This window comes from Schistosoma haematobium, chromosome 1 (genome assembly GCF_000699445.3).
Source record: "Schistosoma haematobium chromosome 1, whole genome shotgun sequence".
NCBI lineage: Eukaryota > Metazoa > Platyhelminthes > Trematoda > Strigeidida > Schistosomatidae > Schistosoma > Schistosoma haematobium.
The window spans coordinates 31,331,318-31,342,143 of record NC_067196.1 but is presented as its reverse complement, the minus strand read 5'-3'; the positions used below and the strand labels follow the sequence as shown (position 1 = coordinate 31,342,143).

The 10,826-nt window shown below is 35.4% G+C and overlaps 1 protein-coding gene across 1 annotated transcript in view; it reads left to right on the top strand.

Moving 5' to 3' along the window:
• Positions 1-256: 256 nt before the first annotated feature.
• CADPS2_1 (Ca -dependent secretion activator) overlaps positions 257-10,826 on the top strand; it is an 80,486-nt gene continuing 69,916 nt past the window's right edge. The window contains exons 1-3 of the mRNA XM_051215726.1: positions 257-4,672; positions 4,721-7,016; positions 10,435-10,812. The gene's annotated coding sequence lies outside the window, so the exon portion shown is untranslated. The remainder of the gene's footprint in view (positions 4,673-4,720; positions 7,017-10,434; positions 10,813-10,826) is intronic.

Sequence of the window (10,826 nt, the reverse complement as noted above, 5' to 3'; positions counted from 1 at the left end):
GCAAGAAGTCTGGTGTGAGCGAAACAATCTGCGAGGATGATGGGATGCCAATCACTAACATCCATCGACGTCTTGGACGATGGGCAGTTTTTCGAAGGGCAGTTCAACTGGCCTGCTGCTCCGGCAGCACCGGTCAGACTGTCCTGCTCTGCATGGCTGGTGACGACTGATCAACCAGATGAGGCGGAATTCCTCAAGGAACTCCAACTCTTGAAGCGCTACAAATCACCTGGCCCAGATGACTTACCTCCGGCCCTTTTTAAAGATGGCGGTGGCTTTCTGCGTAAGGAACTGACGGCGTCGTTTACAAAAATCTGGGAACTAGAGAGTGTACCAACGACATGGAATGAGTCGATAGTTGTCCCTATCTTTAAAAAGGGTTCACGTAGTCCCTGTAGCAACTATCGGGAGATAGGTCTACTTCCGATTGCGTCCAAGCTATTGGCTTCCGTCATACTTCGTAGGTTGTTCAAAACCCGAGAAAGATTGACTCGCGGGGAGCAGGCTGGGTTTCGTTCTGGCCGAGGATGTATTGATCATATCTTCACCCTCCGCCAAATGTTAGAACACCGTCATACTTATCAAAGGCCAACAATCTTAGTGTTTCTTGACATTAGGGCTGCCTTCGATTCGTTGAACAGGACTGTTCTCTGGGATTGTCTATTGAAGAAGGGTGTGCCTGAGGAGTTTATTAACATCCTAAAAGCCCTATATACAAATACCTCAGGCAGAGTGAGGGCATACAACCACCTCTCTCTATTGTTCCATTCGAGCAGTGGGGTTAGGCAGGGTTGCCCAATCTCACCATTCCTCTTCAACTTTGCCATCGATGACATACTGGAAACAGCTCTGATGGATGTAAGTAATGGCTATGTGGATCTGTTGCCTGGAGAAGTTCTCGACATTGAGTATGTGGATGATATTGTCTTACTGTGCGATAATGCCCAAGCAATACAATCTGCACTTAATCAGTTGGTAATCAGTGTCCGTAGGTATGGTATGTGCTTTGCACCTTCGACGTGCAAAGTACTTCTACAAGACTGACAGGACTCTAATCCTGTACTCACTCTGGATGGTGAGCAGATAGAAGTAGTCGAGAAGTTCGTGTATCTGGGTAGCTGCATAAGTGCTGGTGGGGGTGTGAGTGATGAGATCAATGCACGTATAGTGAAAGCCAGAGCGGCTTATGCCAATCTGGGCCATCTTTGGTGCCTTCGTGATGTTAGTCTGGCTGTAAATGTTCGGATCTACAACGCGTCGGTGAGAGCAGTTTTGCACTATGTTTGTGAAACCTGGCCTCTCCGAGTTGAGGATGTTAGACGACTCTTTGTGTTTGTTCATCGTTGTCTCCAACGGATTGCTGACATCCAGTGGCAACACCATGTTAGTAACGCATAGGTTCGGCATCGTGTGTTCGAGCACAGAGACGATAATGCAATTGGTGTCACCATCTTAAAACACCGACTTCGGTGTCTTGGACATGTTCTACGAACGTTGCTTCAGAGAATTCCACGTCGTGCGTTATTTGCCGACTCTGGGACTGGTTGGAAAAAGCGGAGAGGTGGTCAGTGTATGATATGGTTTCTGGGTATGAAAGAAAGCTGCAAAGGACTGGCTTCTGTCGGTCCTTCACGACTCCCTGTCTGGGGTCAGAGAAATGGTGCAACACAGTGGCTAGAGACGTTGTCAGATACGGTTAAGAACAGAAGGCAGTGGCGATCCTGCTGTAACCTTCTTTTACTTTCTTCATAAAAAGTGGTTGTAACTTCCTTAACTGAAAGATTTCTTCTGATTGTACCTTTCCGTTTCCCCCATTACTATTATTATTATTATTACACTACCTTACACTAATCTGTTCGTTACTTTGTTTTACGCTCCTTACCTTTTTTTTCTCTTCGATTTCTCGTTGTTTTGTGTGGCGCATATATATTTTGTGCCCTCTTGTACCAATATTTGGGTGTTCAAATAAAATAAAATAAGTCTTTAAAACAATTTAGGACTAAAAATATAAAACATTATCTATGTCAGCCTAGTGTTTACAAATCAATAACTTCTATTTTTTTTGTTATGCTGAAATGAACTTGCTTTTTTAAATATTAGTTACATTAAGGTAATCAATTTACGCTTATATTTCAACTTTCTATTTTTAAATAAACTAAATTATATTTTAAGTGTATTTTTATATATATTCCAGTGACAGAGTTAGGCCTTGAACTTAATACAAGTTCATAGTACAATACAAAATTTTATAGATTGGAACAAAAAGCAGGAAAGATCATTATTATAAAAAAAATTAGTTGTAACAAATAGTCATTGTTTTCTAGACACAAACGATGATTACAATTATTTTTCCTCAGTATGTGTATGTGCAACAAGTTCTACATACACAGGTATATGACTTCATTGGGTTGATAGCTTAGAATTCGGGTTGAAAATTCATTATACATTAATTATCAATAAAACCGATTATATAAGGTAGCTCTGCTGAAGGTATGCATTGCCGAATAAAACCCGTAAAAATTTATTTGCCTTGAAATCTGTCAAACTTGTGTAAACATTTCACTTAGGAATATTACAAAATGGTTAGGGAACTTTTACTTTTAAACACTCAAATGAACTCGTATGTTATAGCTTTTGTAACTATCAACTGGTCCGTCATCCTGACCTTTCATAGTGATATCGAGGAAAACTTCCCGTTGAAATTATATTTCTCGTCATTTAAATTTGTGAGGTTTTCGTTTTAGTGTATTTTATTGTAGAGCGTAGGTTAGTCCGGAACGTTTATATTTATTATATATGGGACTCAGTTGATCATGTTTTTACCGGTTACGTAATAGATGAATAGTGATAATTAGGAAACAAATATGATTATGTGTAATTGAATTGATGCTATGACATTTGATTCAGTAGTAACATGTGTAAAAAGATAACTGATTTGTATCTAGATATGTAGATATTAAGTTAAATTCTTGATTATTATCAACAGTGTTTTTTACTGAGCAGCACGTGCCAATCATAAAAATTTCTGATTTATTTTCTTGAATAATTCCTCATGATATCAAATTATCCGAACTGTTGTTGCATACGCTCCGACCGACTGCAGCCTGGATGAAGTAAAAATGGATTTTAAATAAAGCTTTCTGAACTTCATAAAGCTGAACACTCAGACATAGTACTAGTAGCAGGTGACTTTAATGCTCAAGTAGGTAGCTTGAACCAAACAGAAAGACATTTAGGTGGGTATTTCGGTATTCCGGCTTAGCGAACAGATAATGGTGACCATCTGCTGCAACTGTACTCAGACAATCGTTTATTTTTAGCGGATACTAATTTTAAGCATAAGAAGAGGCATCGTCTTACATGGTGACCCCTTGCATCGATGGACTTAAGCATACCATATTTTCATCAGTCATCGTTGGAGAGGGTCGATAGAAGACTGTCGCTCGTTCTGGAATACATATTTAGACTCTGGTCAAGCTCTGATACGGGTACGCATTTGCTTGCGCCTCACTAGACGCAGAAGAGCCAAGTTAAGACGACCCATTAGAGTTGAACTCAGTGATGAGAAGTGTTATAACTTGCAGTTTCGTGCCTTTGGTTCTTTGTTTTTCATCCCGTCGCCAATTATTATAACTTGTGGGTTTGTGCCCCCATCAATGTATAATGTAATGATACCGCCAATTAGTTAACACTAATTTATCAACCGGCCCAATAACGCATAATACCCATACCAGCAGTCTAGAGTCCTTATCGGTCCTGCTTCCTGTCTAGCCCAGTCTGTTAATTTCAGAACACAGATCTCAGCCTCTGCGATATGAATAATTTATTCCAAACATACTGAGTTTATATACCAACTTAACAGACCACATCGTACCATAAAATAGGAAATAACATTTGTACAAGATTTGGCCAATTGTGGCTGTGAATGTGGGAAATAGTAACTGATAGACAGGATATAACTCAGGAATGGGCCACATGTTACGTATGCCTGAACACATTATCACGACGCACAATGCTGACTAGTGTTGGAGACGGCTGGAAGAAAGTTGGCGCCTGGTATTTACAGACGATAAAGAGTTGTCCGTGTTAGGTGTTTAAGGAAGTCCAAACTAGTAGTTCTCTTCATAATCAAAACTTATGGTTATATATAAAAAATATCCACTTAATCGAAACTCGTGTCGTAAATTAAAGTTAGGTTTTTAGTATAAAAATAGGGATTACAAACAAGCTAATTTTCATGTCTGATTGTCATAAAACTTTTATATTTATGGTATATCAGCATATCTTCCATTTACCGTATGTACTGTCCGATTTTTTGTGTATCTTTGTTTCAACGAAAGCAAAATCCAGTAATTGGTGTTATTGTGTAATGTCAAATATATTTAAAAGGACTGGATTTTAGTGCAAACAAAATTCTTTTATTTTTTCTGCATAATTATATGTATATCCATTTTGCTCTTTCTAATAAAGGAGATAAAATGAAGATATGTAAAATAGGAAGTAGATCAGAATTCAACTTTGTTCGATAATTGGACTATCATTTCCGAATTTTAATGTGTTTCATAATACTTGTTATTTGAGCGGAGATTATTGGTAATAGATGTTTAAAATGGATATTTGGATTTTAGATTGAAATTCTAGTGAGATATGATTGTTTCGAAGATAGTCGGAAGTAACTTTTGTTAAACTGATGTTCTTAAGTTATTTGTTTGTATTTCAGTTTTCTGTGAATTTGAAGTCAGTCGTAATTAGCTGACAAGCTGGCAAATATCGATTTACCATAGTTGCCACACCATATTAACTCACGGAAGATGAAATTAACAAGATGAACAGTCAAGGAATCGGAATAATCACAGCATCAATGTTTGTAGAAAGATTCTAATGACTACTTTACTGTGAAAAGTCTTACATTGTTGTCTTTTGCTTGTTTGTTTAAGTATACCTTATGAATCGAAGTGTTGGCTTCCCATGAATAGTTTGATTAATAAAATACCCGAAAGAACACCAAATTCATGCATTTAGTTTCCCTTATGAATTTGGGTTAAAGCCAGAACAACTGAAGCAGAATAATATAGATTCATTTCATGTGAAGGCTTTTCCCCCAACTGTTTACATCTATATTCATACTAAAATATGACATTAAATAATAAACGGTGGTGACTGGGATTTCTGCTAATATTCATCCCGATTTTTCAGTCACCTATGTCTATTGCTCAATATAATGTTATATTTCAGTATAAATACGGCTGTAAGCAGCCTGTAAATATAATGAATCCACATTATTCTGCCTCACTTTCCCAGACTGCTAATTGATTGATTATACTGAATAATGCAACGTGGCCTCGTAATAGCCGGTTACAAGACTGAATTTATCAAACTGACATGTTTACTGATAGGCCTCAACGATAATAAAATTGAAGGACCAATTATTCACTCAGTTTTAATTTCCTTCTTTACCTAATGAAACTAAACACTTTCTTGAATGCTAAAGCGTATGTTATTAGAAATTACAATATTCATGGTCTTCCTATATAGGTTATTGAGTATTAAATGATTTGAGTCACCGGTAATTCATTTGTCCGTTAGGATAGTATACTAAATATATATATATATATATATATATATATATATATATATATATATATAAATGACGAATCAAATGTTTCTTCTTCACAAAGTCCATATTTTCATCGTTCCCAATTTTCTCACATCAGTCAGTCAGAAATAACTCATGAGGCATCATAAATATGTATTGCCCCAAGCTGTCACGCTAAAAGTCGATAGAAAATTATTTTTACGCTGCTGACAATTTTAAATTTATCAAATACTGACTTACCCATATGCCTCCCTGTTACCTCTGCTAATAACAATGGATTTTATTCATACATTTTTGACTCAGTTCCTGAAACTTGCTACTCCATGAATAGTCTTTTTTTATAGCTGTATTTTGGTTGAATTTAATCTCTATTTCGTTTAAGTGATTATCATCTCAGCTTGAAATTCGCACAGTTACTTAATTCGCCTCTATTGTTTTCAGCGTAAATTGATATAAAGGATGGCATATTTTCTCATTTAACTCTCAGTCTATGTCCATGGTTGCGTAAGAAGAAGTATTGTTTAATTCCTCAATCCATTATTTGCCACAGTCAAGGCAATTTATTTTTTTTTTAATTAGTGTTAAACTTGTCAGCTTTAACTGTTGCATCCCTTGGTCTCTATAGTAGGGAATGAAGTTTGTGTTAATTTACTAGCGACATAGACTAAGTAGATTCCTAGGTTTTCTTCAAATCTCGCCTCATTTTTGTGATTTACACAGTAATATTAACCTGTCAAGAGGTTTGTTTTTGTCTCTATGAGGCGTAATTTATGAGTATGTGGAACTTCAAAATGATCGATATTTTGGGTCATATTTTCCGACTACATTTACGTCAAGTACATTTTTAAATATATTATCAACAAATTAATTCTCATTTTCTTCAGAGACAATTGTCACATGATTGTGTTTTTTCGCTTCACTTATTAGCGAATGTTTTTAGACACTTTTCTCTTATTTACGTGTACCATTTTGTTTTCCTTTTATTTCAGAATTCCGATTCACACCTGTCCCTATATTTTTAAATAATGCTCGATTCTTCATCAAGTGAAGAAGAGGAAGGTGTAAGTGGATTTACAAATTATGGAAATAAATCCACTGTGTCAAATGTTGCTGCTTGTAGTAAAGTTCCAGTTCAGTCAAGTGTAGCTCTCACAACTAGTCGGGTACCAGCAGATAACGTTGGGGGAAGACAACGAGGTGTGCAGCCTAGGTCTTTGCGTACTACTTCTAATGATGTTAGCACTACATATGGACGCCAAAACTCAGTTTCTTCCCATCAGATTGATAGTACCGATCGTAGTCATTCTCCACATTCTAAACAACGTTATACGTTAGGATCAAAAGGTCAAGTAATTTCTAGTCAACAAGGCCAACCATCTCGTCAATGGACAAATGAAACATTTTCACGCAGTGGTTACAGGTTTGTTTTTTTCTTCACCCACTTTAATGGAATAAATAATTTAAGATATTTTTTGTAGCTAATTTTAAACCCTTTAATAATTGTGCTTTATCGCTCGTTTCCTGTATAAATAGTATTTTTTAACATATCCATCTGTTTTTTAATGAATTTGGCACTATATAATTCTAAATTTCATGCACTTGGTTCCCTTTATGAATTTAAATAAAGCAAGAACAAAAATTGGTGCAGAATAGTATGAATTCATATTATTTCGAGGTTTCCTGTCAGCTGCTTACAAACCAAAAATGTGATAGAATTTTTACATTGAGATAGTGTGAAAGCAATTGACATAGATGAGTCTAAATAACTGGATTACAATAATAAGTATATATATATATATATATATATATATATATATATATAATCTAGAACAGGTCAGAGGTCAAAAGGAAATAATTCGGGTTGGGTGGTGTAGTCGGTTTAGTGAAGTCCATAAATTATGTGATAATTTTAGAGATTAATGGAATTGAATAATCATAAGATAGGTTACCCAATAATAATTAAATAGAATTTGAAAAGTTAAGATAATTTAAGAGGATCAGGTTGTGGAAATATGTGAATAATAATGTGGTTTAAGAATTATGTAATAGGGGAGGAGTATAAATATTTTAAAATAAATAAATGAATAAAATAACCCAAATAACCAAAACACACACACACGCACACAAAGAATCACCAGGGTGGTGATAAGTTTATTATAGTCTCTTTTTGAATGCATAAGTCTGGTTTATGTTTTTTGATCACAGTGGCTTCAGCAAAACGGAGGGTGGTCGTACGTCTTTGTCTATTGATAATTTTGAAAGCGTGCGGAATGTCGATGATGTGCCCGGTGTCAAGTAGATGCCGAGCTATTGCGCTGTTGAAAGCCTTAGTCCCTCGCAGCCTCAAGGTTTTTGGGACATGCTCAGAAATGCGGACATGCACTCTTCTCTCAGTTCTTCCAATGTATGTGCTTTGGCACGTACATGTGAATTGGTAAATGCAGTTGGAGCTACTAAGAAAAGAGGACTTGTCGATTTTGGTTTGTTTAAGTGAGCAGTTCGTTTGCCATGCTGTCATAAGTTTTGCTGCTGGGTAGGTCACTTTCAACGCAGTTTAGTCTGTGATTAATTATTCCGGCAATTTCATCACCTTTGAAACGTAAGTGTAAGAAGCAGGTTTTCTTTTCTACTCCATCGTATTTGTACGAGGATTGGTTTTCACATATTTCTGGATAAATTCCAATGGGTATTCATTAAGTATAGATTAGGTTCCAAGCACAAGAAACAACAATATGCGAGTTCCAATGGAACTGCAACAATGTAGTAAGCTAGATTTTTCTAATAGTTGAACTAAGAAAACTCTAATGTCATTGAATGTATGCTTAGTAATGTTTAACTTGAAGTATTACTGTAATAGTGATCTATTTTAGTGTAGATCTTACTTTTCTCCAAAACAAGATGATATTTTGCAGTTTCTTAAAATTTGTTGTTAACACTTATTTATTTTAAACACCAAGGTGTTATATCACTCATTTGAAAATATCCGTTGTAAATAATGTGCTTCTTCGTCATTTTGGCTAAGTTCTCTCTTAAATAAAATCAGCACATGAGGATACATCGAAGTGGTTGATTTTTTTAGTTTTCTGATAATCGAACTGCTGATTTCTTTGAATGCAGATTAATATGTTACTCGGATGTCTCTTCAGACTCCCTGGTTGTGTTTCGGGCAATAATCGCCTTCTTGCTTAAAGATGTTGAGCGTCATGGTTCAGAATTGTCTACATTGACATAAATGCGTTTATTTCTTACCCTACACTGCATCTTAAGTCCTAGAATTCCCTCATACATACCTTTTGATTGTCTTTTCGAATCATACTCTGAATGTTTTATCTTTTTCATTATTATGACTTTCATCATTCATCTTGTTAATTTCATCTCATTATTGTAATGTTGTGATACTGCAACTTGGCCCAACGCACATTTGTGCTAGTTTTTACATTGATGATGACTGAACAACTGGGTGTCTCCTTAGTTTGTTATCTACTTAGGCTATAGCCATCGTGAAGTTCATATTCTACTTTAAAATTGTGAATATTTATGAGTTTTTTTAATACACCGATGTTCTTAACTAACACTTGCTCTACATTTTGAAGACTATTTTAGTCTAAGTAATAAATATTTTGTGGGTAGCTCGAATTGCCACTTTCTAAGAAGTGATATGTACAATAAGCGTGAATGATTATATGGAACTAAAGATTTTCACTTTTCATGATGTATAGGAATACTTGGATGGTGTAAATGAAAAGTTGTAAAGCTAATTAAGCAACACCTTTGGTGGGATTTAAATTACACCTACTGTTTAGATTCTAATACATATTTGTTTTTCATAACTAGATCTTGTGAATGGTGGTTTGAAATCTTAACGTCACATATTATTGAATAAAATTGGAATCTATATATACTTAAAACTATTAAGAAATATCCACTAGCTAGATCGGTTATCGAAAGCTTGCAGTTTCAGTTACTTATCAGAGATCATTCGGCTTAAAGCGTGTAATAAGTTCCAAAATATTAATTCCCATCATTTACTTGATTAGATTATTGATATTAACTATGAGGACTGTGTGTTGGCTCTACAGTCCGAGGTGCGAAACAAGACAACTAATACTACTGAACTCTACTACTACATATTCTTCATGAATCAATCCAATCCTGTGTTTTTGTTACTTTTTGATAAGTCTTGCAAATTGAACGCTATATTCGCTTCCTAAGCTTTTCTGTAACCCCCAAGCTAGAACTATACAGCGACCTAAATAATGAGAGAGGAGATGCAAATTATGCGAGAGGTACTTTAATCCAAGGTTCATTTTAACATAGAAAATATAGGGTTTTTATAATATTTTTCAATGTCCTTGGGTTGCTCGAAGATTCTGGAATGTCAATCAAAACCTCTACATGTGACGTTTCACTTCCTTGATATTTTTGGCTAAAACTTCAAATGAATGCTGATTGGAGGCAACACTTCTTAGTGCTTCCTGATCCTTGCTTGTCTTTTGCGAGAAATTTGCCGGATCACCCCAACACTTTTAATCATGTGTCTTGAAAACAACTCGATTAGAGCTGGTTAATTATCTCATATTATCTAGTTTTCTACAGATTTGGGGATTGACTGTGTCAGTATTAAAAGTTCTTATATGAAGCTTTTTTAATTTTATAGGGCTTTTATTTCTAAAAAGGAAATATTCAAGAACTTGATGATATAATATATCTACGTGTTTATGGTAGTTCTTTACTTGTTATAGAATCAATTGGTCTTAACATTTGTTCGATTGATAGATTGTATTTGAAGTTTCAATACTTCAGATACGTTAATATCGTTCTTTATTTTTTTCTCTCAGTCAAGAGTCTCAACATCAAACTTACAGCAGCATGCAAGAAGATGATGAAATATCTATGTCCTCTATGAGTTTAAACACTCATTCGCCACAACAGCAATCACAATCAAAGTTTTTGAAACATAGTACTATGGAACGATATGGTCGTGAAACACATGGGAGTAGTTCTTACAGTGTGAATAGTACAAATAGTGCTCCTAATGCAGAATCTACAGAATCTCATCAAGAAAAGCACCAAAGTCGAAATCCATCATTAGTATCACAGAGTCAAGATTTAGGCACTGTGATTAATCAACCTGTTGTTATTCTAAGAGATCCAGCAGCGTTAGAACAAGAAAAGCTTGAACGTGAAGAACAAGAAAGACGTAAAGCTCTACAATTGTAAGTATCTGTTC